This window comes from Meriones unguiculatus, chromosome 12, assembly GCF_030254825.1.
Source record: "Meriones unguiculatus strain TT.TT164.6M chromosome 12, Bangor_MerUng_6.1, whole genome shotgun sequence".
Lineage (NCBI taxonomy): Eukaryota > Metazoa > Chordata > Mammalia > Rodentia > Muridae > Meriones > Meriones unguiculatus.
Window position 1 is genome coordinate 81,121,465 of NC_083360.1, and position 12,605 is coordinate 81,134,069.

Below are 12,605 nucleotides of genomic sequence, written 5' to 3' on the forward strand. Positions count from 1 at the left end.
TATTAATAAGGTCTCAAGATGATCTGATGCAGAATAAGAATTCGTTTTGCCTCCCAAATCCCTTTTGAGTCCTTCTTTGTTCCATGAACCAGGCTTTGCCAGGCCACTGCCCTCCCTGGCACAAATAGCTACAAGCTCTTCGTGCCACTGCCCCTGCACACCTGCTGCCATGGGAACAGGGCTCCCGCCCCCTCAGTACACAGCCCTGGAACACAATCCTCCTCCAACTGGCCATGCTGACCCAGCCCAGGACATCACCAGATGTGCCATGCCTGAGTTCCAGACAGCTGCAGGTCACAGGCACCCTGTGACAATGACGTATCCAGAGCCGCTGCCTGAAAAAACAGGGTGCTCAGGCTAAAGCCTTGAGGAAAAGAAGCCGCATGGGCCTGCCCTAAGGGGGACTTCTGGGGCTAATATGAAGGAAAGTTCCAGGATCCCTGTAAACCCTGTCTGGTGAGGAGGAATATTGGGGAGCACTTTTTCAGTGCTGGCGTTTGACCCTGGGGTCTCCCATATGCTAGGCAAGCAGCACCACTGAGTTGTATTACTTGGGAGGCTTTATCCCACTGCAGGTCTTCTCTTGCTCCATTTCAGCACACACAACAGGAAACAAAGTTTCAGTTCTCTCTCTCTCTCTCTCTCTCTAACTTTTGCGGCTATGGGGTCTTAGGCACACGGTCTCGTCCCTGGGCAGAGCCACTACCATAGCTCTCCTTGTAAGGAGAGCTTATTGGAGGCTGGGCCTTTTCCTGGGGGTTCTACTATATGTATTTTTCTTGTACATCCTCTCAGTAACGCAGAAGAGAGAAGCCATTGTCTCTGGCTCACAAGAACTGGGGCACAGCGTGGATAGGGTTCAAGTGCTCAGCCAGTGTCCTTAGGTCAACTTGGCATACACTTCTCCTTTCTAGAGTGACTCTGAGCATCAAAAGGACAGTGTCAGAGAAGGTTTTCTTTGAAAACTGCCACACTCTGTGATGCCAAGTTGTGGGGTGCAGTGGGAATTCTTAGGTGGCATCCAGGAGGCAGGGGCTAATTTTGTCCTCCATGGCGGGCTCTTTCAATGAGTAGAGCTGTCCTTCCCCACGCTGGCCTCTGTTTCCGGAAGCGTGGCCCACTCTTGAAGAGCCTCGGGTGTGTTGAAACTCTGTAGAATTCAGGGGAAATCTCTGCTGGGTCAGAGCCTGTGCAGCTATCCCTCTGGGAGTTTCCAGGTTTGTGTAGGCATAATATCAATCATTTTTTTGTTTGAGAAGAACTGGTCGAAAGCCAATGTTCACTTTCCCCTGCCCAGGCTGTGGGTAAGAAAGCTCAAAAGATTACTTCAAGAAAAGGAAGAGAAATTGCTTAAGCCTGGTTGTCTTGAACAGAGGCTGGCATCGAGAGGAAAGGACTTACTCCATGCCCAGTATGGACAGGGGTTTTAAAGTTCGTCACTACACTTGGCTTTTATCTTGGTGGAACATACTGTCCCCGCTGTAGAGAAGTGAGAATGAAGTTGGCCAATATCACCCACGAATGTAGAACCAGGACTGTTTCTCCTTGCAAAGCCAGAGTTTTCTTCATTGCCTGTGATTCCTTGATAGACAACCCTGGGGAAAGCTATAGGGCACAGTGGCAAGACAGTGCTGTGTGACTTTAACGTGAACACGTTATTGAATCTCTCTTAACCTTAGTTTCCTCTGACAGTAAAACAAAAAAATAATCCTAGTATGTGCACCACGGAGCACCGGTGAGCGTTAAATGGGTCAAAATGGGGGACCACAATGTGTAGGTCCCAGTGTCAGAGACTGATTAGAAAACTTGATGCCAGAGACGTACTGTTGTTCCGCTGGCTACAGGGCACGCTCAGAGGGAAGGAAGCAACTCCTCAAGCCGTAATTCAGGCTCTGTGGGAGATGAGAAGTGGAGGGTCACAGCCTCACACGGTTCTGACAAGGACTGAGGCACAGCGTGCGTAGGGCTGGGAGTGCTCAGCCAATGTCCTGAAGTCAACTTGGCAGATGCTTGTCCTTTCTAGAGCAGCGTGACTGTGAGGATCAAAAGGACAACGTCAGAGAAGATTTTCTTTGAAAACTGCCAGTGTCCCTGGGAGTGAAGATTTTGAAGAGCATATGAGGAAGTTGAAAAACAGAGAAGTAAGGCCACGTGATGAAGTTGAACAGAGATGGTGGACTAGAGCCGGGGTGTAAGCCCCAGCCAGCACTCCCACTCTCTCCCCACCATGCAGGAGAACAGCGGCCCAGCCTCAAGGCCTGGGTGCATCTGTTCCTCCCCTTGTGCTTGCCTGTGGTGAGGCGACCTCCCAGGGGAGGGTGGCTGCCACCTCACTGGCACTGCCTTCCTTGACAAATATGTTGTTTCTTGACCTGGTCTCCTACCTTTCATGCTGAAAGCAGAAAGCAGGCGACTCCTGTAGTACTTCAGGTTTGTAGGACATGGGATCTGTGTGTTTACAACAGGGCTTCTTAAACCCCTTACGCTGCAACCCCACCTATTTAGGTCTATAATTCGCCATGTCTATCTAGGCACATAGTATTCATACATATATGCATACATGTACATACAGGTATGAAAGTACACAAATCAAGCATTTAGTGACAATTGTGGTACACTATTAGCAAACAATTCTTTGTTATATATAATTTTTTTTACCGTTTATTAAAACTGAAAACGAGTTTATATACTGAGATAGATGCATTTGCTTATTTTTATGTGAGGAATCAAACCGTGGCTGAATATTTGATACTGCAAGACACAGGGAAATCTCTAGTGCTTTCACAGTTGATTGACATTCTGATTTTTGGAATAAATGCTCAGCATATCACTTTATAACAATACGTCAAAGAAAATGGTAGAAGTCTGCTTACGGCCATTTCAGAAATTATTAGTAATTCTGTCCTGCTTACAAGAAAAAAAAATCATTGGAGGACTTCTCAGAAAACTCAAGTTGGCAACCCAGACAGGAATTTAAAAAATCAAACATTCTCAAACAATCAAAGAAATACTACTTTGATGCTTCCATATTGAGGGACAAGGGCGACATAACATTAAACTTCTTTGTTTTCTATAATCAAATCATTGAGTTTCTAGAGGAGCAGAGAACTCGGTACGTGAGTTCTAAACAGTACAGTTCAAATGCTTGATAGACCAGAGACTGTGCTGAGTTGCTTGAGGCAGCCATCATTAACAATGTGTGGGGTGCTGGCGTGCACGCGTGGGGCAAACTGCACATGTCATGGGCTCAGAATCTTGCAGTTAAGTCACGGGCTGTAAGGTGTATATGAAGTTGCCAGAAACGCCTCAAATTCATCATGTGCTTGATTTTGAGTTAATGTTTGGTCATTGCACGTTTGGAAACATTTTTACTATTACCTAAAATTTCAGGTAACGGTAAAAATACCTACATTCAACTATGAAACCCCGAGAGCTATGGCCTGGAGCACAGAAGAATAACAAAGAGCTGAAGGAGGCAGAACATAAGTGAATTGTTCTTTCTTCTCAGAGAAGGTGAAGATGTATACTAAAAGAATGGAGATTTTTTTTTTAATACAAGCTATGAAAACTTCAAGCAATTTGTTTAGATTATGGTCAATACAATTGCACCCATTCTCTTGTGGGTTGTGTCACTCAGTCTCCCAGTTGTCAGCTAACCCTAAGGCATAACCAGTGGCTGTGAGAATGCTGATGATGCCATGTGGGTCAAGCAGAATCCACAGTAATTCACCATTGCTGTTCATCAGTGAGACAGGCCAGAGCCATGCTGCAGCTGTCTGTCTGACCTGAGCTGTTGAAAGCCCTCTGGGCATCATCCTGACCATGTTGAGTCACAACTGAGCCACTTGGTATCTGTTGGAACAAGGACATTTCGCTTAATAATTTGGCATCTCAGCTTCCAAAGCTGCAAATGAGAACTATTGGTCCCACCTTCAGGCATTTCATAACAACTATAGAAAGCTGAACATTTAACCATCCATCAAATAATAGGCTCCATAGTAAAGCACTTCCTCTGTATGTAAAGGAAATGTTGGCACACAATCACCGAATATTTAAAATTGGAAATATTTTAGAATGAGCAGGAAGGAAAAAAAGAGAAAGGCTAATCACCTTTTCACAACAGATATTCTACTTGTTTGTGTACTATAGAAACTCTGCGTACAGGAGCCTGCCAGGCAGCACGTAGGCTGTGTTGAATCAGGCTTCCAGGGCACTGAGCAATGTTTTGGAGAACACAAGTTGGATATGTCCGTTGCCTCTGTGCAACGGACCTTTACTGAAGCAACTAGGAGGGCAGGCTCGGGTCTGAATTCATTTATCAGTTTTGTCAAGTGGGTTATCTGTATGATTTCCTCACTGTATAAGATGATGTCAAACTATAGCTGCAGAGACGGGCTCAATATTAGAGACAGATGTCTGAGCCCCCCTCCTAAGGTGCCCTCAACATGGAAGAAGAGGCCATCCTTCACACTGGTAGAGAGAGAGGAAGTGGGATGCTCAGGGTTGAGAGATGTCTTCAGAGAAAGCTAAAACTAAACCCTTGTGCCCAGCTACCCCTAGGCTTTTATTACAAGTCAGAACTTCTCTGGCAGAAGGCTTGGCACAGAGCTGATATTCAGCAAGCATTTGTTAAAGGAAATGATTGAGCCAATAGTCCATGAATCTGAACTGACATAAATAATAAATGGGAGAAAGAAGCATTAAGAGTCATCAATTCACACTGAGTCCCAAATATATATAAAATATGGCTCAGTGAGTCAAAAAAACCTTATAGATGCGAGGAGCATTTTTTAAAATAAGATTTTCTTTGCAGATTATAGAGTAAGATGTGAGAAGCCTGAAAAGAGACAGTTTCTCATTTTCCAAAAAGCTGGGCTTCAGAAATGCTAACCTCCTGCCATCGCACTGGTTCGATCCCCAGAGAATGTTTCTAAGCATTTAGTCATGAAAAGAGTTATTGCTGGGGCTCTCGTCTGAGAGGGTCATTAGAAGGCCTTGTTCAAGAACAGGTTAAAAATAGTGTATTTAGAGTTTTGAGGCACATTTGTCAGCTGTGACTTAGGAAAGTATAGATGAGTGATAAGGCTTTGGAGTCATCATTATCAACCTTTTACCTGATGAATCTATTTATGGTGCATTAGTCAGGCTGGGATCATAGTGTAGCACAGTGAGTCTCGGTCCTGGCCAGTCATTAGAATAATCAGGGGAACTTTAAAACACATCATATCTGGCCTAGCATCAGAGATTTAGATTTTATTTAGTTGGAACAGACAAGACCCATTTGAATACTTTTTTAAAAAAAGACTCCCCAGTGTTCTAATATAAAAAGGTTTGCTTGTCTTAATGTCCTGTTCTTAGCCACAGCTTATTTTTACAATATATTTTTAAAGAAAAGATTGGAGAGCCAGAAGCCTCCTGTATTATGTTTGTAATTGAGCTCAAACTGGGAGTGATAGAATGAAGTTTACCGTGAGCAAACAGGGATGCTGGAAAGATGGCTCAGCAGTTGAGAGTGCTTGGTATTCATGCTGAAAACCCAGATGTGGTTTCCAGTACCTACATGGTGGCTCACAACCATCTGTAACTCTATTTCTGGGGCCTCTGAACCCCGCTTCTGACTTCTTTAGGCACCAGGAATGCAGGTGATATACATACATATATTTGGGGGGAAAAAACAAAAAAAAACAAAATCTCATACAAATAAAATAGATAATAGAATCCAACCAAGGACCAAACATGGAGATAACCTGGACCCCCTGCGCAGAGGTAGCCTGTGGCAGCTCAGTCTCCAACAGGGCTCCCTAATAAGGTTGAGCAGGGGCTGTCTCTGACATGAACTCAGTGGCTGCCTCTTTGATCACCTTCCCCTGAGGGGAGAGCAGCCTGACCAGGCCACAGAGGAAGACAATGCAGCCAGTCCTGATGAGACCTGATAGGCTTGGGTCAGATGGAAGGGGAGGAGGTCCTCCACTATCAGTGGACTGGGGAAGGAGCATAGGAGGAGATGAGAAAGGGAGGGAGGGATGGCAGGATTGGGAAGGGGTGAGCGTGGAGCTACAGCTGGGATATAAAGTGAATAAATTGTAATGAATAAAAATTATATTTAAAAAAAATCATTGAAAAGGACAAGTAATAAAGTTCCAGACAGAGAAGTGGGTAAAGGCTTATGGGGGTCTTGTTATAGAGCTATTTTGCCATTTAGCTGAGTCAATGTCTGCAGGTGGATTAGAACTAAAGCAACCACACAGTGAGGGTGCTCAGACCCAGGACTGCATCAAACCCTCTTCATCATGCTGAAAAAACAGAAATGCAGGGTGGCTTCTCTGGCCTTACACGGTGCTGAAGTGGGAAACGAGCTTCGAGCTGTGCCGTGATGGACTCTAGTGGCTAAGGTCTTATCTCCTGTTGTGGGTATTTATCAGCGTTAGCTTTGAGTTTATGTTGAAAAGGAAACTAAAAAGTTACTGCAGACCATGTAGACGTGGAGTCTGAGGCCTGGAGATAGTAAACAACTTGCCCAAACACACATAAATAGTAGAGTAGCAAAAACAGATCTAAGAGATATTTTGTTTTTGAGATGAGAAATACATACATACATACATATGTATATTTTATATATACATATACATATACATATTGTATACATATATACATATATGTTATACATACATAGATATACATACATAGATATATATATTCCAGAGTGGTCCTTGAACTCATGATCCTCTTTCTTCAGCCTTCTGTCTGGTGAACAAGACAGGAAATGAGATGGAAGGAAGGTGAGAAGAAGAAGGAAAAGAGGGAGAGGAAAAGAAGAAAAGCAAGGAAGAAAGGCAATCTCTGTTTTCCAAGGGTTTTTCTAGAGAAAAAGAAGCCTGGGAAGGCCCTGGCCTGTTCCACAGAAACAGAGTACGTCTGGAGGGAAATCCCCAAGGAAGCTTCTGGGAAATCCTGAGGAAGAGGTCCACCTCCATGAGCGACGTTGGATTTGTTCAGCAATCCGGAGGCCACCTCAGAGGCACTGTTGACTGAGATTAATTCAGGAGGTGGCCTCCCATATCAAGAACAATGTTAAGGGCTAAGAGTCTATGTTTGTTTTCTTTGACATGGAGAAACTCTGGCTTACAGACAGAGTCAGGCAATGAAGGCATTTCACGGCAAAATCCAACCTTTGCAAGGAACAAATTTGGAAGGATCTCTAGTGTGTTCTGTGTTCTCTTGTCTACTTGAACATGAAGCATCTCTTAGTCACTTTTTGGCTACTATCTCGCTTCTGAACTCTGTCTGCCTGTCTCTCCCCCTCTCTCAGTGTGTGTGAGGGTGTGTGTGTGTGTGTGTGTGTGTGTGTGTGTGTGTGTGTGAAGAAGGTCCCAATGAAGGCTAGGGTGGCCTCAAGCTCCTGCCTCTGCCCAAGAATTGGGTTACTAGAGTGTATCTCCATCCCCAGTTTGCTTGTGCTATACAGTTTGTTTTTTGCTTTTTTTTTTTGTTTGTTTTTAACTCTTCCAGCATCACCGATCCACACAATTTTCATTGCATGTGATGGAGCTGCCTTTTTCACTACTGAGCATGGGGGTTATATGAGAAGGCACACAGTACCCTCCCAGTGAGCCACAATGTATCACAAGATAAGAGAGAAACATAAGGGAATAAATAGCTCCACCAGTGAAATGAATCCCCATGGGAATGAATGAGAAGCTCATACGGCCTATCTGAAGGAAAAGACACCTTTTCTATTGATGGTAGTAATTCAGGGCATTCTCCAGTCTGGACCCAGAAGCAGCTCCGAGCCTTGGTGGCTATGTGTTGCAGGGTGCCCCAAAACTGGTAGTCGTCTTTCTCTTCCTCTCCAGGTCAGTCACTCTGGAGAATGAGGACAAAAAGGTACAATCTCTAGAAAGCATGGCATGCTAAGGGGTGGGACCTGCTTTAAATGCACCAGGTATATGATTTCACTAAGTCCTCACAGCTGAGAGAGCATAAATTCAAAGCTGTGAAATAGTTCATCCATGGGAGTCAGTTTTCTTACCTGAAAAAGTCACCTTTTGACTGTTTTGGGACCCTGGAGAGCTTTAGGAATATTATAGCACAGGCCTTCAGGAAGAAGCCTCTCATCCTCAGACTCCCAGGCCACAGCTGTGTTACAGCATCCCTGAATCCAGATAATAGTGCCTTCCTTTCCCTTTTGTGGGAGTTTTTGTAAAGGGCAAAGTTAGCCTCTGAGCTCCGCACTTTTAATTGTGAACCAGACTGCAGATTAGTAGGACTTTGTGTGTCTGGGTCTGTCTCTAGGAACAGCGTGTGCAAACACCATCTGCAGCTCCTTTCTCCCACGCTGGTTTTTGAAGGGGCTTTAACACCAATCAGAGCAGCTGGGCATACCTTCCCACTCCTGAAAGGACATCTGTGGTCTCCCAGCCATGGCCAAGATGTCCACAGGAAAGGATGGGCTCCCCTCACCAGGCCTGGCATCAAGACACCTGATGTCAGGGAGGAAACTGCTGTCAAGTGCTCGTACTGAAAGGTGATACTAGCTGTCCTTCTCCCAGATGATCTCAACAGTTTCCTCTTCCTGGGACAGAAGGTGTACCCACCCAAGTCTGTTTCTCTTGCTGGAGGGGGAAAAAAAGTAAAGAGCCTCCAAAGGCTGCTATGTGGAGGAGGAACCTCGAGGGCCTTACATGTGTATCTTCCAGCCTTGAGACAGGACTTCCCATCCAGATTTCTAGGTAGGCTCCTGAAAGGCAAGTCTGATAGAACTTGCTCTGTCTCGAGCTTCAGAACCTTTGTCACCTGCTCAGAATGAGGTATGATGCTTGCTTTGTACCCTTCTACAAAATAGTTGCCTTAATCCACTGGAGTTTGCAGGTCCTCATTGGAGAATTCTCCATAGAGTGTCTCTTAAGGGTCGTGATTATGGGTGCCAATTCCTTATAATTCAACAGCAAGCCAAACACATTTTTGAGCCCAGACTAACATCAAAATCCCTTGAAGCAGCCTTGGTCAAGTTCTCTAGAGATAAGCCGTGAGAGGAAGACTTGTTCCCAAAGGTCTCTTGCAAGCACCGTCTGAGACAACACTAATGAGAGAAAGAAACAGGAGGGGCAGAGAGTGAAGTAGCCTTCGGTGAATCAGATGATTCAGCCCGTGCCCTAGGGAATCTCTACGTGGATGGCCCTTTAGATTGTCCCTAGCTAATCTCTTTGCTCTTTGTAACTCTGCATATACCTGGCTCCAGGGACTGATTTATGAATCACCTTGGATAGGCAGTTATCATTGGTTGAGAGAGAGGAAACAAATTTAATTCTTTACAAGTTACATCCTGACTGAAATTTCCCCTACCTCCACTCCTCCCAGTCTCCCCCAATTCCTCTCCTCTCCCCCATTTCCACTCCCCCTTCATTTTCTCTCAAAAAAAGAAAAGAACAGGCTTCCCAGGGATGTCAATCAAACATGGCATAACAAGTTACAATAAAGGTAGGCACAAACCATCATATCAAAGCTGGACAAGGAGACCCAGTAGGAAGAAAAAGGTCTCATGAGCAGGCAGAAGTATCAGAGACACCCCCCCACTTCCCCTGATAGGGGGTCCCACAAGAACACTAAGCTATATAACCATACAGAGGACCTAGATAGGACCCACACAAGGTCCTTGGTTGTAGCTTCAGTCTCTATGAGCCCTTATGATCCTGTTTAATAGATTCTGTAGGTCACGTTCTTGCAGTATCCTCTACCCGTCTAGTTCCTAGAATCCTTCCCCCTCCTCTTCTGCAGGCTTCCCTGGCTCTGCCTATTGTTTGGCTGTAGGTCACTGCATCTGTTCCCATCAGTTGCTAGATGAAGCCTCTCTGATGACAATTGGGCTAGGCACCAATCTATGACTATACTTATGAACATAACAAAGCATTATTAGGAATCATTTCATTGCCTTTTTTTTTTTTTGGCCAACCATATTTGGTTCTACCCTGAGTGTCTGGGTTGCCCAGACTGATTGCAGGCCATCGGTGCAGTGTTGGGTATAGGCTCTCTCTTATGGTATGGGCGTCAAGTTAGACCATTCATTGGTTGGCCACCATTACCCCATCACATCTTTCAGATAAGACATGTCAGTAGAAGGTTTTGTAGCTCAGTTGATGTCCCGGTCTCACTGCTGGCAGCCTTGCCTGCTTATAGAAGATGGCCAGTTCAGGCTCTGTATCCCCCCATTGCTAGGTAACTTCACTAGGATCATTCCAGGGAGTTTCCATTGCCCTAGGCTTCTACATTGCCCACCCCCCAAATGTCCCCAAATTCCAGTCGTTTCTTCTAGCACTCTCTCCCTCCACCTCCACATCCCGCCCTGCCTAGACCCTCCTGTTCCCATCCCCACCCACCCTCTGTCTATTCTATTCTATTTCTCCTCCCCAGGGAGATCCATGAAGACTCCCTTGAGTCCTCCTCTTTTCTTAGCCAAGAGAGGAAAATTCTTATAGAGGAATTTTGTGATGGGCGGTCAGCAGCCCACATTGACAGTCACTTGGACACTGAAAGGACTTTGGGTACCTCCTGTTCAGCAAACTCAGTCACTATCCAGGAGATGGACATTGTAAAGGGATTTGGGGATCCTATATGGGGATCCTAAAAGAAAAGCAGCTGGCCCAGGAGCAGTACAATAAAGTGGCAGCATAAAGAGTGGTGTCCTCAGGACAGCAGCAATGTTCTGCTCTCAATGTTTTTCCCCCTTAGCAATCCACACACCACTTGCTTAGCAACCTTGGTCAGGCCAAAGAGTCGAGCATGTTGCATGGATTTATGTGTCATCAGACAGAACCATAGGTATTATCTTCTTCCTTTTCTGCTGAAGAAAATTGAGATCCCTGGTATGTTCAGGAGCCCAGAAAAGCATTTAATACATGTTAATTGTATTAACATTAATACATGTTAATTGTATTAAATTGTCCAACCTACAGTTTCCCCAACAGCTTCCTCTCTACTGCTGTAAACTAGGCGGTTGCCCTGAACAGGGGAACCCCATTTTCTGCCCACTGAGCCCTTGCTTTGAGAAAACAGCTTTAAAAACAAAAACAAACAAACAAACAAAACCAAACAAATGAACAAACAAAAACTCAGTGTGGGATTCCTTCATAGCTCACCTCAATTTTCTTGTTTGCTTGATTAAACAAAAATAAAACAGAAATTTTACTTTTACTTTTTAATTTTCCAGCCAGAGGTCCATAGAATACAATCCTTTGAATAAATATGCTTTCAGGCATTCAATATATTGGGGGCCCACTGCGTGCTGGCCATGCGCGTATACACTCTTACACCGCCCTAGAGGATGAACGTTTTTATCCTGGCTTTACAAACGAGGAAAACAGAGGCTTAGACAATTCAATAACTTCCCCCAAGATCAAACAGCTTGGGTTTAAACACAGATCTGCTCTGCTTGGATAGGGTTGTGTTCCCTCCCTCTCTGTTATTAAACAAATATGTATTAAAGGCCTACGTGCTGCCAGCGCTCTGCAGGATTGTGCTGGGATAAAGCTGCGCCCGGGACACGTGCGTACCATCCAGCTTTCTTTGCTGTTGTGTTCTGGAGCAGCAGCTACAAACATGAGGCTGACAGGGACTCTGAGTGAAGTGGTCAGTGAGGAATGCCGGGCGGCAGAATGTGGTTGCTTCTGGAAACAGCAGCTGCTCAGCTGCAGCCAGATGTTGTTACATGAGAACCTCAGCCCAGATGGCCCCTTCCTTGCTTCCAGAGCAGCCACAAATCTGTGTTCTACGTGGAATCTCTCGACAGTTCAGAATCACTGGCTAATCTAACCCTTTAATCATTGCCAGTGTGGGTTTTTACGAGAGGCATGGGTAGGACAGGAGGCACAGAAGCCACCAATGCCATCTGACCCTGACTCTTATCATCAACTCAACTGGATCCAGCTCTGTCTCGTGTGGAAAGGTCTAATGGGAAGATCATGTACACTCTCACCACATCCAGAGGGTTTGCCCGTGTTCCAAGAAGCTTCACCCATCTAAGCCTCTCAAAGTTTTCTTGCCAGTGGACCCCCTCCAGCCTCTGCAGATTCTTTCTGTTATTCCTTGAAGGGCCATTCTTCCCTGAGACTAAGTTATTCCCTGACCTTCTGGCAGGAAATGGTTTGATTGTTGGTGTTTGCAAACAGCCATTCAAGGCTACGTGACCAACGCTCACAACCTCCTTTCCCTTCTCATTCCTACTGCCACCAGATGGTTCTGAGATAATGCCACGTCTTTCCTGCAAAAAAATAACATCCCCCTAGCCATTCTACTAGCCCCTCTGACCATATTGGGGAGGCAATGTGTCAACACACACACACACACACACACACACACACACACACACACACCATCATTGCTTCCCCTGCCTTATCTTTTGAGAATGAGTGACAGGACATGCTCTGGTCACATTCCAACGAGTCAATCATATACCGTGCTGAGAGTTCGGGGGCTCACGTAGACGGAACCAGTGTGTAGACTTGGAGTTCCGGCCCGCCCAGGGATGTTTGCAGCATGTTTGAGACAGCCCTGTCCCTACCAAAATGACTTGTGATGCCAATCTCACTCCTTCACTCCGATGCTACTATCAA

At 45.3% G+C, this 12,605-nt stretch overlaps 1 long non-coding RNA gene across 2 annotated transcripts; it reads left to right on the forward strand.

The window, feature by feature from the left end:
- Positions 1 to 274: 274 nt before the first annotated feature.
- LOC132646760 (uncharacterized) lies at positions 275 to 7,192 on the forward strand. Of its 2 annotated transcripts, XR_009585003.1 has the most exons (3): positions 275 to 456; positions 2,024 to 2,141; positions 6,737 to 7,192. It is a non-coding gene; the product is annotated as an uncharacterized LOC132646760 (long non-coding RNA). The 2 variants fall into 2 exon arrangements; XR_009585002.1 differs by lacking the exon at positions 2,024 to 2,141.
- The last annotated feature ends 5,413 nt before the right edge of the window (positions 7,193 to 12,605 follow it).